The 14,750-nt window shown below is 40.8% G+C and overlaps 1 pseudogene across 1 annotated transcript in view; it reads left to right on the forward strand.

Annotated features, from left to right (window-relative positions):
• LOC110306515 overlaps positions 1 to 14,211 on the forward strand; it is a 121,971-nt pseudogene extending 107,760 nt beyond the window's left edge. The window contains exon 2 of the transcript XR_002379298.1: positions 12,440 to 14,211. The product of XR_002379298.1 is annotated as a myb-binding protein 1A pseudogene (transcript). The remainder of the gene's footprint in view (positions 1 to 12,439) is intronic.
• The last annotated feature ends 539 nt before the right edge of the window (positions 14,212 to 14,750 follow it).

A 14,750-nucleotide genomic window follows, 5' to 3' on the forward strand; every position in this document is an offset into this window, starting at 1 on the left:
GTTGTGGGTAGCTGGCGAGTGTCAGCTGACCCTGCCCATAGACACTTTCTGTGTCTTAAGTCATAGACACTTTCTGTGATGTCTGGTTCTGTAAGATTCCCATCTGAAAATGGGGGTATCTGACAAAGTGTAGGAACATTTATATACACTGTGAAACTAAACCTCTGTCCTTTCTTGACTACCTAAGGAATGCTCTAAATGGTTAAAATAAAATAAAAATGCCTATAGCAAAAGTCAGAATAGAAGGTTGGACATCTGGCCGAGATAGGAACTCTGGAAAAGAGTAAGGCGTGGGAGATTCACCTTACTCTAGGAACTTAGAGATACACCTTACCTAAAGTCCTAGGAAGTCAGCCCTGTAAAACTGAAGAGAAGCTACCAGCCATGTGGTAGGACTTAGATTAGTTTAAACGGGATAAGTGAGTTATGAGCTAGTTGGGAACAAGTCTAGTAAAAAAAAGGCATAGGCATCTGTAAATAAGCCTCTGTGTTGGGGTGACCTTAGAAAAGCACAAATGGTTACACCAAGGCACAGGTTCCAGTAGCCAGGGCAAACAGTGAGATATCGCATCACCCATCTAGTTGGGAGTTCAGCCAGACCCATTAGTTCTTTTTCTGACCGACCTTGGAATCCTGGGATTACCTGGTGAGACTGAGAGTTGAGACTGAGACAAAAATTGGAGAAGCCTGGTTCCTGGGTGCCCATTGGCAGGGTTTTAATGCCTAGGCTGCACAACAAAGCCATGGAATCCTGTGGGTATTTAGCAATACTGGGAGCCAAGATATTGGGCAGGCCCAGTGCAGGCTGTCCAGTGTAACTAGAAGCTGATATGGAACCTGGATAGGCCTAGCCTAGCTGAACCGTGGCAAACTTGACACTTAGGAAGTCTCTGGTGGGTTCCCAGTACCTGGGCTGTGCATGAAGGCAGCTGAGAAAAGATCTCCTATTTGTAAACCAAAACCAAAACCTGTTTAGTAGAAACGGTTAATCTTGAATGACCCCTGTTGTCATCCCTGTTATTTCTGTTCTGTCTTAGATATAGCTAAAGCTCTGTAGAATCTGTAACAAAAGTTGTGTTCAAATCTATATAACACAGGGTTGATAATTAGAAATTTATACATAGGTAGCCTTACCATTCAGTCTATAAAACTCAACATGTAGAAAGTTCCCTGAGCTAAAAAGAAATGAAAAACCTACTCCCTTAAAGTCCATACTTGGAAAGTCTCCGAAGGTACTGGGCTTAGTTTTTAACTCCTGTAGTTCTACTTCTGGCTAACTATCCTTGTTAACTGAAATATGTCAACCAAAAACATGGTTTTTCCTATTCTATCTATCTATCTATCTATCTATCTATCTATCTATCTATCTATCTATCTATCATCTATTTATTATTTATTCACTTTACATACTGATCCCATAAAACACCCCCCCCCCCCCCCCCACACACACACACAATTCCTCCCTCACCATGGCATATCAAGTCTCTGCAGGGCTAGGCACAACTACTCCCACTAAGACCAGACAAGGCAGCCCAGTTAGAAGAACTGTTCCACTGACAGGCACCAGCTTTAGGGACAGCCCACACTCCAGTTGTTCAGGACCCACATGAAGACCAAGCTGCACATTTGCTACAGAGGGCCTAGGTCCAGCTCTTTGGTTGATGATTTAATCTCTGAAGGCCTCCAAGGATCCATGTTAGTTGACTCTGTTAGTCTTCCTGTGGAGTTCCTATCCCTTTCAGGGCCCACAATTCTTCCTCCTATTCTTCCATAAGAGTCCCCGAGCTCCATCCACTGTTTGATTGTGGGTCTCTTCATCCATCTGAGGCAGCTATTGAGAACCTTTCAGAGGGCAGCCATGTTAGAATCCTGTCAGCAAGCATAACAGAGTATCATTAATAGTGACATGGATTGGGATAAGTCTCTGGTTGGAACAGTTATTGCTTGGTTATTCCCTCAGTCTCTGCTCTTTTGCAGAGAAATCCCTGCATTTCTTGTAGACAGGATAAATTTTGGGTTGAAAACTTTGTGAGTGGGTTAGTTTCCCTATTGCTCCACTGGCATTCCTGCCTGGCTACAAGAGTTGGCCTCTTTAGACTACATATTCCCAATGCTGTGAGTCTCAGCTGAGGTTACCCCATTGACTCTTGGGAGCCTTCCCTATTCCAGGTCTCTGACATGACCTTAAGATGCACCCCTCCAAGCTAGTTGCAGATTTTTATTCACTCACTCCTGGCCATCTCTCCTGTTTCTTCCCACACCTGATCCTGACCAGCCCCTTCCCCTCCCCACCCCTTCTCCCACCCAATTGCTTCTCTCCATCTGTTTCCTATGACTAGTTTATTTCCCATTCTAAGTGATATTCAAACATCTTTGGGCCTTTCTTCTTGATTAGCTTCTTTGGGTCATGAAATGTAGCATGGATATTTTGTATTTTATGGCTAAGATCCACATATAAGTGAGTACATGCCATGCGTGTCCTTTTGGGCCTAGGTTACCTTACTCAGGATGATATTCTCAAGTTCCATACATTACCATGTAAAATCCATGTTCTTAATAGCTGAGTGGAATTCCACTGTGTAGATGTACCACATTTTCTTTATCCATTCTTCAGTTGAGGATCATTTGGGTTGTTTCCAGTTTCTGATTATTATGAATAAAGCTGCTATGAACATAGTTGAGCAAGTGTCCCAGTGGTACAGTCAGGCATCTTTTAGGTTTATGTCCATGAGTGGTACAGCTGGGTTTTGAGGCAGAACTATTCCAAGTTTCCTGGGAAAATGCCAACTTGATTTCCAAAATGCTTAATCAAGTTTGCAGTCCATACAAGCAATGGAGCTTGCCAGCATTTGCTATCTCTTGAGTTTTTGATCTTAGCTGTTTTGGCTTGTGTACAATGAATCTCAGTCATTTTGATTTACATTTCCTGACAACTAAAATCCTTGAACATTTCTTTGTTTCTAGGCCATTCAAGATTCCTCTGATGAGAACTACCTGTTTAGCTCTGTACCCCATTTTTTAAAATTGCGTTATTTGGGTTGTTGGTATCTAACTTCTTGAGTTCTTTATAAATTTTTGATATTAGCTGTCATAGTTGTATATGGTTTGCCCTGGGGAGTGGCACTATTAGGAAGTGTGGCCTTGTTAGAGCAGGTGTGGTCTTGTTGGAGTTGGTGTGTCACTGTGGGTGTGGACTTTAAGACTCTCCCCATTGATGCCTGGAAGCCAGTCCTCTCCTAGCAGCCTTCAAATGAAGATGTAGAATTCTTAGCTCCTCCTGTGCTATGCTTGCCTAGATGCTGCCATGCTCCCACACTGATAATGGACTGAACCTTTGAACCTGTAAGACAGTCCCAATTCAATATTGTCCTTTGTAAGAGCTGCCTTGGTCATGGTGTCTGTTTACAGCAGTAAAACCCTAACTAAGACATTAGCCTTTTGTCAAATGTAGGGTTGGTAAAGATACTTTCTCAGTCTAGAGGCTGCTGATTTGTCCTATTGACAGTGTTTTTTGCATTACAGAAGCTTTTTAGTTTCATAAGGTCCCATTTATCAACTGCTGATCTTAGACCCTGAGCCATTGGTGTTCTATTCAGGAAGTTGTCTCCTGTACTAGTGAATTCAATGCTGTTCCTCACTTTCTGTTCTATTGGATTTATTGTATCTGCTTTTATTTACATTGAGGTCTTTGATCCAGTTGGACTCGACTTTTATGCGGGGTGATAGATATGGATCTATTTGCATACTTCCACAAGCAGAGATCCAGTTAGATCAGCACCATTTGTTGAAGATGCTTTCTCTTTTCCATTGAATAGTTTTGCCTTCTTTATCAAAAGTCAAGTGTCAGGTAAATTATTTAACAGCTCAACAACCCCTATGAAAATAGAAGCAGTCATTAAAAGTCTCACAATCAGGGCTGGAGAGATAGCTCAGCAGTTAAGAGCACTGACTGCTCTTCTAAAGGTCCTGAGTTTAATTTCCCAGCAATAACATGGTGGCTCACAACCATCTATAATGAGATCCAATACAATGAGATCTTCTGGTGTGTCTGAAGACAAGTACAGTGTACTTATCATATATATATATTTATATAATTAAACCAAAAAATATCCAGGGCCAGATGGTTTTCATGCAGAATTCTATCAGACTTTCAAAGACAAGCTACTACCAATACTCCTTAAACTATTCCAGAAAAGGCTTCAGGCTACACTGAAATCCCAAATATCCAGTAAAATCACCTGCTGACTAAAGTTAGGGCCACAACTACAAACCAAACACTAACCACCAGAAACTGGGATATTCATTTTTTATGATTCATCAAGACAATGACCTAAGCAGTCTGACCAAGAGCCTATAAAATGTTTCACCTTGCCTAAGGCCTATTTTGGGTAACAGAGATCAACTTAAGAATGTATGTCTAGCCTCCTTGTCTTTGCTAATGTTGTTAAGCTTTAGGTATTTTTGATAAACTGAGTCATACAATGAACTATGGCATTTTGTAATGGTCCACCAGAAAAGGACCAAGAAAGTATTCAGTCTCCTCATAGACTGTATTTATGACTTAAAATTCTATCTTGATACTAAAAAATCTTCAATTAAAAACTGTAGTTTTTTTAAGACTAAACTTAAGAGGGGTAAAAATGTAAATCCTAATCTTAAAAAAGCTACTAACTCATTTTAAACTTAAAAAATCATTAAGACATACAAATTAATAACTATTCATCTTATAAAAGATCAAATTCTTTGATGTGCTTTCTCTTCAGCTGGGTCAGCAAATCTGATGCTTCTGATACATTTCCATGATGTCCTCCCGACCTTCGACTAACATTTCAGTCTTTCTGGGCCCTAACAATGGCATTCTAGTTTTAGCTGAGAAGCAGTTACAAAAGAGAATACATTGCCCCTTATCATCAACAGAAGTCTGGAATGTCAGCTCAAAAGAAAACTCCCTGACAATGAGGACAGATTGACTACCTATTGTGTCTATTGGCATACCAAAAAGAGGTACCTGCTAAATAGTTCTGCAATGTGATGGTGCACTCAACCTGCTTTATATAAAAGAAAAATATTTGTTCATTTTATGCAAACAAAGCAGGTATAATTTATATATCTTTTGATGCATTACAAGTTTTGTTTCCCCTAGATAAAGAATATTAAGACTCTATCAAGGATTTGACAGGGACACATAAGATATAAGGAAATGATATACTAGCCTGCCTCTGTATTGAGCTTGAAAGCTAACTTATAGTAAAGTCAAACAAATTAGGTTTATTCTGTTTCCGAAGGATTGGGCAATGCCCCACATGTAGCCTTAACTACAAATGTTTCTTTACTTCCTGTTACAAGAAATGGCAACTATGCCTTTGTTTCTAAAGATTGTTATAACCACCTTGTTATGACGACTTCATTATGACTGCCTTACAACCATGCCTTTGTTTCAGAAGGTTGTTATGATCAACTTGTTATATGTATGTTCTGCATCTATGGCCTCCTCTTATTTGCCTGTCAAATCTCCCATTTGGAAACCCCCTACTCTTGAGCTATAAAAATGTTATCCTCTCAATATCCAATGAGGACCTCTTAGCTCCCCCTTAACAGGAGACAGCCTGTGTGCATGAATAGAAATGATTGCTTCAGTTTGGCCATGATAATTCCGGTTAGCTGGTTTTCTCCTCCAATCTGTGGGATTACCAGATGCCCAGGCTAGTGTCAAGTATCTTACAGCTCAGTTGTTAAATTTAATCATATGGCCACATTGTTGATAAAGAGATCTCTATTCATAGAAAATCAACCTGTGAAAGGTCACCTTGTATTTCTTAATTTTGAAATGATTTCAAAATAATATCACTCTGCCGAAAGTAGTCTGCGCAGGTGAGAGGGTGCACTACAGAAGCTAACAGCTTCAGGGACAGGTGGGAGCCACAGAGCTTCTGAGGCAGTGCCCTTTTCTGGCTCCAGACATCCGGCCACCTTCCCGGCCAGAGGACAGGTGTCTGCCTGGCCCGGGAGGCCTTTGCCTCAGCATCAGCAGGAGCAATCTTGGTTTTGGGACAACGCAGAAAGTAGTCTACACAGGTGAGAGTGTGGACTAGAGAAGCTAACAGCTTCTGTGACAGGCCAAGCAACACAGCTTCTGAGAAAGGTCCTGTTTTGGGCCTTCATCTTCGGCCAGGAGGGAGGTCCGAATGCCAGATATCTGTGCACCTTCCCTGTAAGAGGAGAGCTTGCCTGCAGAGAGTGCTCTGACCACTGAAATTCTGAGGAGAGAGCTAGTCTCCCAGGTCTGCTGATAGAGGGTAACAGAATCACCAGAGAAACAATCTCGAAACAGATATAACTATAACAACTAACTCCAGAGATTACCAGATGGTGAAAGGTAAACACCCATGAAAGAAGTTACAGAGACAAAGTTTGGAGCTGTGACGAAAGGATGGACCATCTAGAGACTGTCATATCCGGGGATCCATCCCATATTCAGCTTTCATACGCTGACACCATTGCATACACTAGCAAGATTTTGCTGAAAGGACCCAGATATAGCTGTCTCTTGTGAGGCTATGCCAGGGCCTAGCAAACACAGAAGTGGATGCTCACAGTCAGCTATTGGATGGATCACAGGTCCCCCAATGGAGGAGCTAGAGAAAGTACCCAAGGAGCTAAAGGGATCTGCAACCCTATTGGTGGAACAACATTATGAACTAACCAGTACCCTGGAGCTCTTGACTCTAGCTGCATATGTATCAAAAGATGGCCTAGTCGGCCATCACTGGAAAGAGAGGCCCCTTGGACTTGCAAACTTTATATGCCCCAGTACAGAGGAATGCCAGGGCCAAAAAGTGGGAGTGGGTGGGTAGGGGAGTGGGGGGGAAGGTATGGGGGACTTTTAAGATAGCATTGGAAATGTAAAGGAGGAAAATACCTAATAAAAATTTAAAAAAATATCACTGTCTTTACTTTTGGTGAAAAACTAATAACGCTTTTTCAAAATTGGGTAGTGACCAATGGCCTATGGCCTGGTACTCAGAGCCTACAAGTTTGATTCAATGTCACATGCTTATATGACACTTAATTGCTTCAACAAATGTATTTACAAAATTTTTGTAAGTTTGGAATAATTGACAGATTTTTTTTTTTTATTTTTAGAGAAACATCTTATCTTTGTTGGTGATTACAGGTTCCAAAATGAAACAAGACTTACTCTAAAACATGAATGTTTTTTTCAGTTTTCTAGTATAAATTGAGGGAAGTAAAAAAAAAAATAAAAATAAGAGGAGAAAAATTGAAAGGAAATCCTGGACAATATGTGGCTTACCCCAAGTCTTCCCTGGTTTTCTCCTTTAACTATAGCTTTTTTGCTTGCTTGCTTGCTTGCTTGCTTGCTTGCTTGCTTGTTTTGACTTCTTTAGCTCTTCCTATATGAAACCTAGTTTCAACAATGTTAATAATGTTAACAATGTTAAAGTTCACAATTTTAACAATATTAGTGTTAACTGTATTAGCACTTAATATTTACAATGTTAGGAATGTTATTAACAATATTAGGAATGTTAACAATGATCATAATGTTAACAATGTTAATGATGTTAATATTGTTCTTAATAATATTAACATTAATCATAATATTAACCTTGTTAATGTTACAATATTAGCAATTTTAGTATTGTTAATTATGTTAATAATGCTAAGAATATTAACAAGAGTCATATGTTAACAATGTTAGAAATGTGAACAATGTTAGGAATGTTAATAGTGTTAATGTTAGCAATGTTGATTATCTTAATATTGTTATGAATGTTAGCAATATTAGTAATGCTAACAATGTTAGAAATGTTAATGATGTTAACAATGCTAACAGTCAGTGGAGAAGAATAATAACTAAGAGAAAATAATAAATTGACTAAATAAAGAGAAAGAAAAAAGAAGAGAATAAGAAACAATAAAGAAAAGAAGTGAAAGGGTTGGAGATTTAGCTTGGTGAGTGATGAATGCTAGCTTAGCAAGTATTAAGCCCTAGGTTTAGTCTCCAGCACCATAAGAGGAAAGTAAAGTTATATAGAGAAACAAGGAAGGGTAGAAAATATAGATGTAGTCTCTAATAGAAGGAATTAACATGCAGATGTCAGGACCCTATCAACTGACAATGTGTTTGAGCCATGATTTTAGAGGAGCAATATATATATGATGGAGGCCTTTTGACTGAAATGATAAATTTAACACTATATTGTGATTGTTGAAAAAATAAAGTAATTTTAGTAATGTATTCAAGGTCAAAAATGTTTCTTCTTAAAACTATATGGATATGAAACCTCCTTTGTTGGACTCATTAGCAGAAAATGATATCTTTATTATTATCAGTGGTTCCAGTCAATTAGCATCTAATGCAAAAATAATTCCAGGAGTGAAGATTAAGTATTGTTTAAATCATGGAACTAAGACCTATAGTCAGACATGACCTCAATAATGCAAATGTATTTGTGAATAGCTGGGCAGACAAATTCATTTATAACAACAGACACTGTCAGGAGAAGATTAAAATATATATGCACCACATAGATGAAATAATTGTAATCAGGACAGAAGAATTACCACAATTGGGGAATTTCACTGAATAGCTGAATTTCATGTATAACACAATCAAGTTCCCGGCCTTACTCATTCTCACCACTGTTCATTTTCTGCATGTTCTGATTAATTTAAACTGTAGTTAATTGAACACTGAAATATTCAGGAAACTATAGGCAGAAGCAGTTTTATATGGACAATTTCTACCTGTCCTAAGACTCAGGAGTCACACGGGGGGAATGGGATGGGTGAGAAGAATCGTACTTTCTCTAAATGTCTTTCATGGGAGCAGAAATTTTGCCGAAGAGGATGTAAAGGAAGGGGCTATAAAAACTGAGAATAAAACACTTGTTTGAGGACTATAAGTCGTTATGGATTTCAGTGTTCATTGATAGAAAAGACTTCAAGCAATTTCAAAGCTGTAATCCTGAATTGGGCTTGCATGTATGTTTTACTTTGTTTTAAAGGGAATTCACCTTATCAACAGCACTTTTAAAAACCAGTCATCCTATTTATTGAGATAATTAGAAATTTTTCCAGGAAAAAAATTTCAGTGAATTAAATTTAGAAAAATTTCTATTTCAGTAAAATGACTACCCACAGACATTTGTAAATTTGATTCTGCGTCCCAACCTAGACTAAAATTTTTAAAGCATAAGCTACTACTATAAATTTTTCCTATTACATCTTATGCCCTCCCACTTCAACTGAAATATGCGGAAATTCTTCATTGCTGTCAATTGATAATGAAAATATTATCACAATATGGTTTGATTGAATTAACATCATACAACACTGTGTTTCTTTAGGCAGTGAAAACTTGATCAGCTTGTGAAAGCCAGTCGCAGCCAGCTCACTCTGTTATTAGGGCAATGCATGATGAGTCACATTTCTCAATAACAATCTTTATAGATTTATTGAGGATAGGAACCTTAAAGATTAGTTCACATAATTTGAGCCTAACTATTATCACTTGTATTTTGATGGTGATAATAACTAAACCTTAATTAGGAGCCTCATTTTATCTAGTATATGCTCACACAGGTTTTCTGCCAATCTTGAGATCATGAGCCAGTGGTATGCCTTCCTGATTTGCTTCAGCCATCGTTAAAGACATCCAACCACCTGAGTTATTGAGACAGGATTTGTGAAGGCAGCTTACTGTTTGCCAGTAACTATGAGGAACATCATCAGGATGATGACAATGAGCCCTACGAGTGATTAGCTGTATTGTTGGTGCGTGAAATAATCGTACAAAGAGAGAATGTATTTAATGTTTGACATGGAAATAATCTTGACCTACTCAAGCTAATGACTTTATTTTAGAGATAAGAAATCAAAGTGGCCACTGATAAGTGGATATTAGCCCAGAAGCTCAGAATACCCAAGATACAATTTGCAAAACACATGAAACTCAAGAAGAAGGAAGACCAAAGAGTGGATACTTCGATCCTTCTTAGAAGGGGGAACAAAATATCCATGGAAGGAGTTACAGAGACAAAATTCAGAGCAGAGACTGAAGGAATGACCATCTAGAGACTACCCCACCTGGGGATCCATTCCATAAACAACCACCAAACCCAGACACTATTGTGGATACCAAGAAGAGCTTGCTGACAGGAGCCTGATAAAGCTGTCTCCTGAGAGGCTCTGCCAGTACCTGGCAAATACAGAAGTGGATGTTCACAGCCATCCCCAATGAAGAAACTAGAGAAGGTACCCAAGGAGCTGAAGGGGTTTGCAGCCCCATAGGAAGAACAACAATATGAACTAACCAGTACCCCCCAGAACTCCCTGGGATTAAACCACCAATCAAAGAAGATACATGGTGGGACTCATGGCTCTAGCTGTGTATGTAGCAGAGGATGGCCTAGTTGGCCATCAATGGGAGGAGAGGCCTTTGGACCTGTGAAGGTTGTATGCCACCTTCACAGGTGTATAGGGGAACGCCAGGGCCAGGAAGTGGGAGTGGGTGGGTTGGTGAGCAGTGGGAGGGGGAGGGGATAGAGGATTTTTTGGAGGGGAAACTAGGAAAGGGAATGACATTTGACATGTAAATAAAGAAAATATCTAATAAAAAATATATACTGAAGAGATAAAGAAAGTGAGCGAGAGAGAAAGAAAGAAAGAAAGAAAGAAAGAAAGAAAGGGAGGGAGGGAGGGAGGGAGAGAAGAAGGAAGGGAGGGAGGGAGGAAGGAAGGAAGGAAGGAAGGAAGGAAGGAAGAAAGAAAGAAAGAAAGAAAGAAAGAAAGAAAGAAAGAAAGAAAGAAANAAGAAAGAAAGAAAGAAAGAAAGAAAGAAAGAAAGAAAGAAAGAAAGAAAGAAAGAAAGAAAGAGAGAAACCAGAGTGGTTTCTTAACTACTTTGGGGCTCTGCACAGGTGTAGAATATTCACTGGGATACCAGGTCAGTCAGATTGGCTGGACGTAGAAAAATTGGGAAGTGGGTAGAAGTGTTCATAAGATGTTAAGACTATGATGAAAGGACATTTTACAGTAAAAGAAGCAACAGATGTGTGTAATATGTGCCATGCTTAGAAGGTTGTTGGGGAGCTCTCCTTTGTGCATGCGTTCTTTGAGTCACAGACAGCTGTCCCTCCCAAATTAGGACCTAACTCCATATTTGCTTCTGTTTTGTCAGTCTGTTCCTGTCACCCTCCCTGCTCTCCTCACCTGTCTGTTTTTTTCTTCTTTCTCTGACATTATTTAAAATTTGATTGCTCTTCTCACTTACTTACCTTTGACATGATGACAGAGGATTGAGAGTTCAAAGCTGAACTTCTTGCTTCTATCTCTAGGTAAAAATGTGCAAATTTAAGGATGGATCAAAATAAAAAATGGTTATCACAGATTCTTAAAAAGTTAGGGCTTAGCTAGGCATGGTGGCACATACCTATAATCCCAGCACTTGGGATGCAGAGGCAGGCGGATTTCTGAGTTCGAGCCAGCCTGGTCTACAAAGTGAGTTCCAGGACAGTCAAGGCTACACAGAGAAACCCTGTCTCGAAAAACGAAACAAAACAAAATAAAACAAAACAAAAAGCCAAAAAAAGTTAGGGCTTTAGATATTTTATTATCATTTCTTTAACTCAACCATGGTGTCAGGTGAGGTTATTTTAATAAAACAACTGCAGATTACCTATTTATTTCCCCTTTTTACTTTTACAGATGTACAGATGTATGCGGGACTTTGAGTACCTGAGGCAGGAGGATTGTGAAAATAGTGATTTGGAGACAGCAGAAGAATGATGCCTCATGTTTGGTGAGAAGAACTTAATTTTTATATTGCTCCCTACTTTCAAAGATTCTTTAAATTTATGTAGCACTCATGTGACCGAGCAAACCAAATACTAAAAAGCTGTCAGCCAGCAAAGCAAGAAACTTGCTTTCAAGTGTAGCCAGAGGCACTGAAGAGACTTAGATAAATTCTAAGCCACTGCCAATTCAAAATTAAATGAACTATCATTCTGGAGTGTTATGCTTCTCTTACTAATCAAGACGAATGGTTGGGCAAAAGGTCTTAGTATTATTGCTTCATTCACCCATTTGCTCAATTGCCTGAACATCCACCTTTCCCCCAATGCTTATGTGTGCATGATTTATTGCTAGGTGATATACAAAAGTATATTAGGTATTATAAAGAAACAACTTGCTTACAAATTTCTTATGATCTCAGGAAACTTCTAAACCTTTTCAAGGAAATACAATACAGAAAATATAATGATAAAACATGGCTCTGCCAAAGCAAGGCAAAATGTATATGCATTATTAAAGTGTGACTATGTCTCACGTTTTCATACCATGTATTTTCAACTTTTTTATTTAAATAAAAGTATCATATTAATACTTTTTTTGTTAAAAATTCTACTATTCTGAGGAAGAGGGGGAGCTTGGGGATGAGGCCATGATGGCCCTGGACCAGAACCTGGCCGGCCTATTTAAAGAGCAGAAGATGCCCATCCAGGCCCAGAATAAGGAGAAAAACAAGTTGCAGAAGGAGAAGAAGCTCCAACGGGACTTCCAGATCAGGGCACTAGACCTGATCGAGGTGCTGGTGACCAAGCAGTCTGAGCACCCCCTGATCCTGGAACTACTTGAGCCACTGCTGAACATGATCCAGCACAGCATGCGCAGCAAAGGCTCCACCAAGCAGGAGCAGGACCCCTGCACAAGACCGCCTGCATCTTCATGCACCACCTATGTCGTGCCCACCGCTCCTGCCACGAGGTGGGGCCGTGTGCAGAGGTCTGCATGCCCAGGTGGAGAGGCTTGTGCAGCAGGCTGGCAGCCAGGCTGATGCCTCTGTCACCCTGTACTACTTCAATGCCTCTCTGTACCTGCTGCGAGTCCTCAAGGGCAACACCACTAAGAGGCACCAAGATGGTCAGAAGTTACACGGAGCTGACACCGGGCCTGAGCCCAAGGACTCAGAGGACCAGACTGCTAACTGCTTAGACTTGGATTTTGTGACCCGGGTGTATTCAGCATCATTGGAATCTCTTCTGACCAAGCGTAACAGCTCACTTATGGTCCCCATGTTCCTCAGCCTCTTCTCCAGATACCCAGTGATCTGTAAGAACCTGCTTCCCATTCTGGTTCAGCATATGACTGGCCCATCTTGGCCCCGCCATCAGGCTTAGGGGTGCCTGATGCTCCAGAAGACTCTGTCTGCACAGGAGCTAAGAGTCTGTTTTGAGGATCCTGAGTGGGAGCAGCTGATTACCCAACTCTTGGGAAAGGCCACCCAGACCCTTCAGACTCTTGGGGAGGCACAGAGCAAGGGGGAGCACCAGAGGGAGCTATCCATCTTGGAGCTGCTGAACACTGTCTTCAGGACAGTCAATCACGAGAAGCTGTCTGTGGACCTCACTGCTCCCTTGGGCGTGCTTCAGAGCAAGCAACAGAAGCTGCAGCAAAGCCTGCAGCAGAGAAATCACTCGTTTGGCTCCAATCGCCTCTATGATCTCTACTGGCAGGCCATGAGGATGCTAGGAGTCCAATGCCCAAAGTCAGAAAAGAAGAATGCCAAGGATATTCCTAGTGACACCCAGAGCCCCGTTAGCACAAAGCAGAAGAAGAAGGGATTCTTGCCAGAGACCAAGAAGCAAAAGAAACTTAAATTTGAGCACACCACACCAGAAAAGAATGTTGTGTCACAGCAGGATGCAGTGACAGATGGTGCCATGCCTGCTGCCACTGGTAAAGACCAGCCCCCCAGCAGAGGCAAGAAGAAAAGGAAGAGGGTAAAGGCTACCACCTCATCCCAGGTGAATGGGATAACTGTGGCCAAGAGTCCAGCTCCCAGTAATCCTACCCTAAGCCCCAGCACCCCTGCCAAGACCCCAAAAACTGCAGAAGAAAAATGAGAAGCTGTCACAGGTGAATAGAGCCACTCCTGTGTCCCCCATAGAGCCTGAAAGCAAAAAGCATCATCAGGAGGCTCATGGCACAAAGGAGGTCATAAGAAAGTCCCCCCAGTCTGCCCTGCCAAAGAAAAGAGCAAGGCTGTCTCTGGTGAGCAGGAGCCCCAGCCTGTTAAAGAGTGGGGTAAAGAAAAGGAGAGTGGCCAGCAGAGAGTGCAGACACCTTGAGAGTGTGTGGTCTTGTTTCCCTGCCCTAGAGACTCCTATTTTTTCACCAACATTTTAATAAACAATCCATGATGCTAAAAAAAAAATTACACTATTCCCAGGCAAAGCAAAAGTACCATGTAAGTGTGTGTGGTATTGCTTTCCACTAAAATATATGCTTTACATAGTTTTCATGTTCCTGAACTAAGACTGCAGAAGGTTTGCGTGATGTAGTGGTTTGAATGAGAATGGCCTCTATAGAACAAAATACTCAGGGAGGAAATATGGAGACAAAGTGTGGAGCAGAGACTAAAGGAAAGGCCACCCAGAGACTGCCCCACCTGGGGATCCATCCCATATGCAGACACCAAACACAGACAGTATTTCAGATACCAAATAGTGCTTGCTGACAAGAGTCTGATGTAGCTGTCTCCTAAGAAGCTCTGCCAGAGCCTGACAAATACAGAGGCGGATACTCATAGCCAATCATTAAACTGAGCACAGGGTCCCCAGTGGAAGAGTTAGAGAAAGGACTAAAGAAGCTGAAGGGGTTTGCAACCCCATAGGAAGAACAATATCAACCAATCAGACCCCCCCCCCAGAGCTCCCAGGGACTAA

This window comes from Mus caroli, chromosome 12 (genome assembly GCF_900094665.2).
Source record: "Mus caroli chromosome 12, CAROLI_EIJ_v1.1, whole genome shotgun sequence".
Classification (NCBI taxonomy): domain Eukaryota; kingdom Metazoa; phylum Chordata; class Mammalia; order Rodentia; family Muridae; genus Mus; species Mus caroli.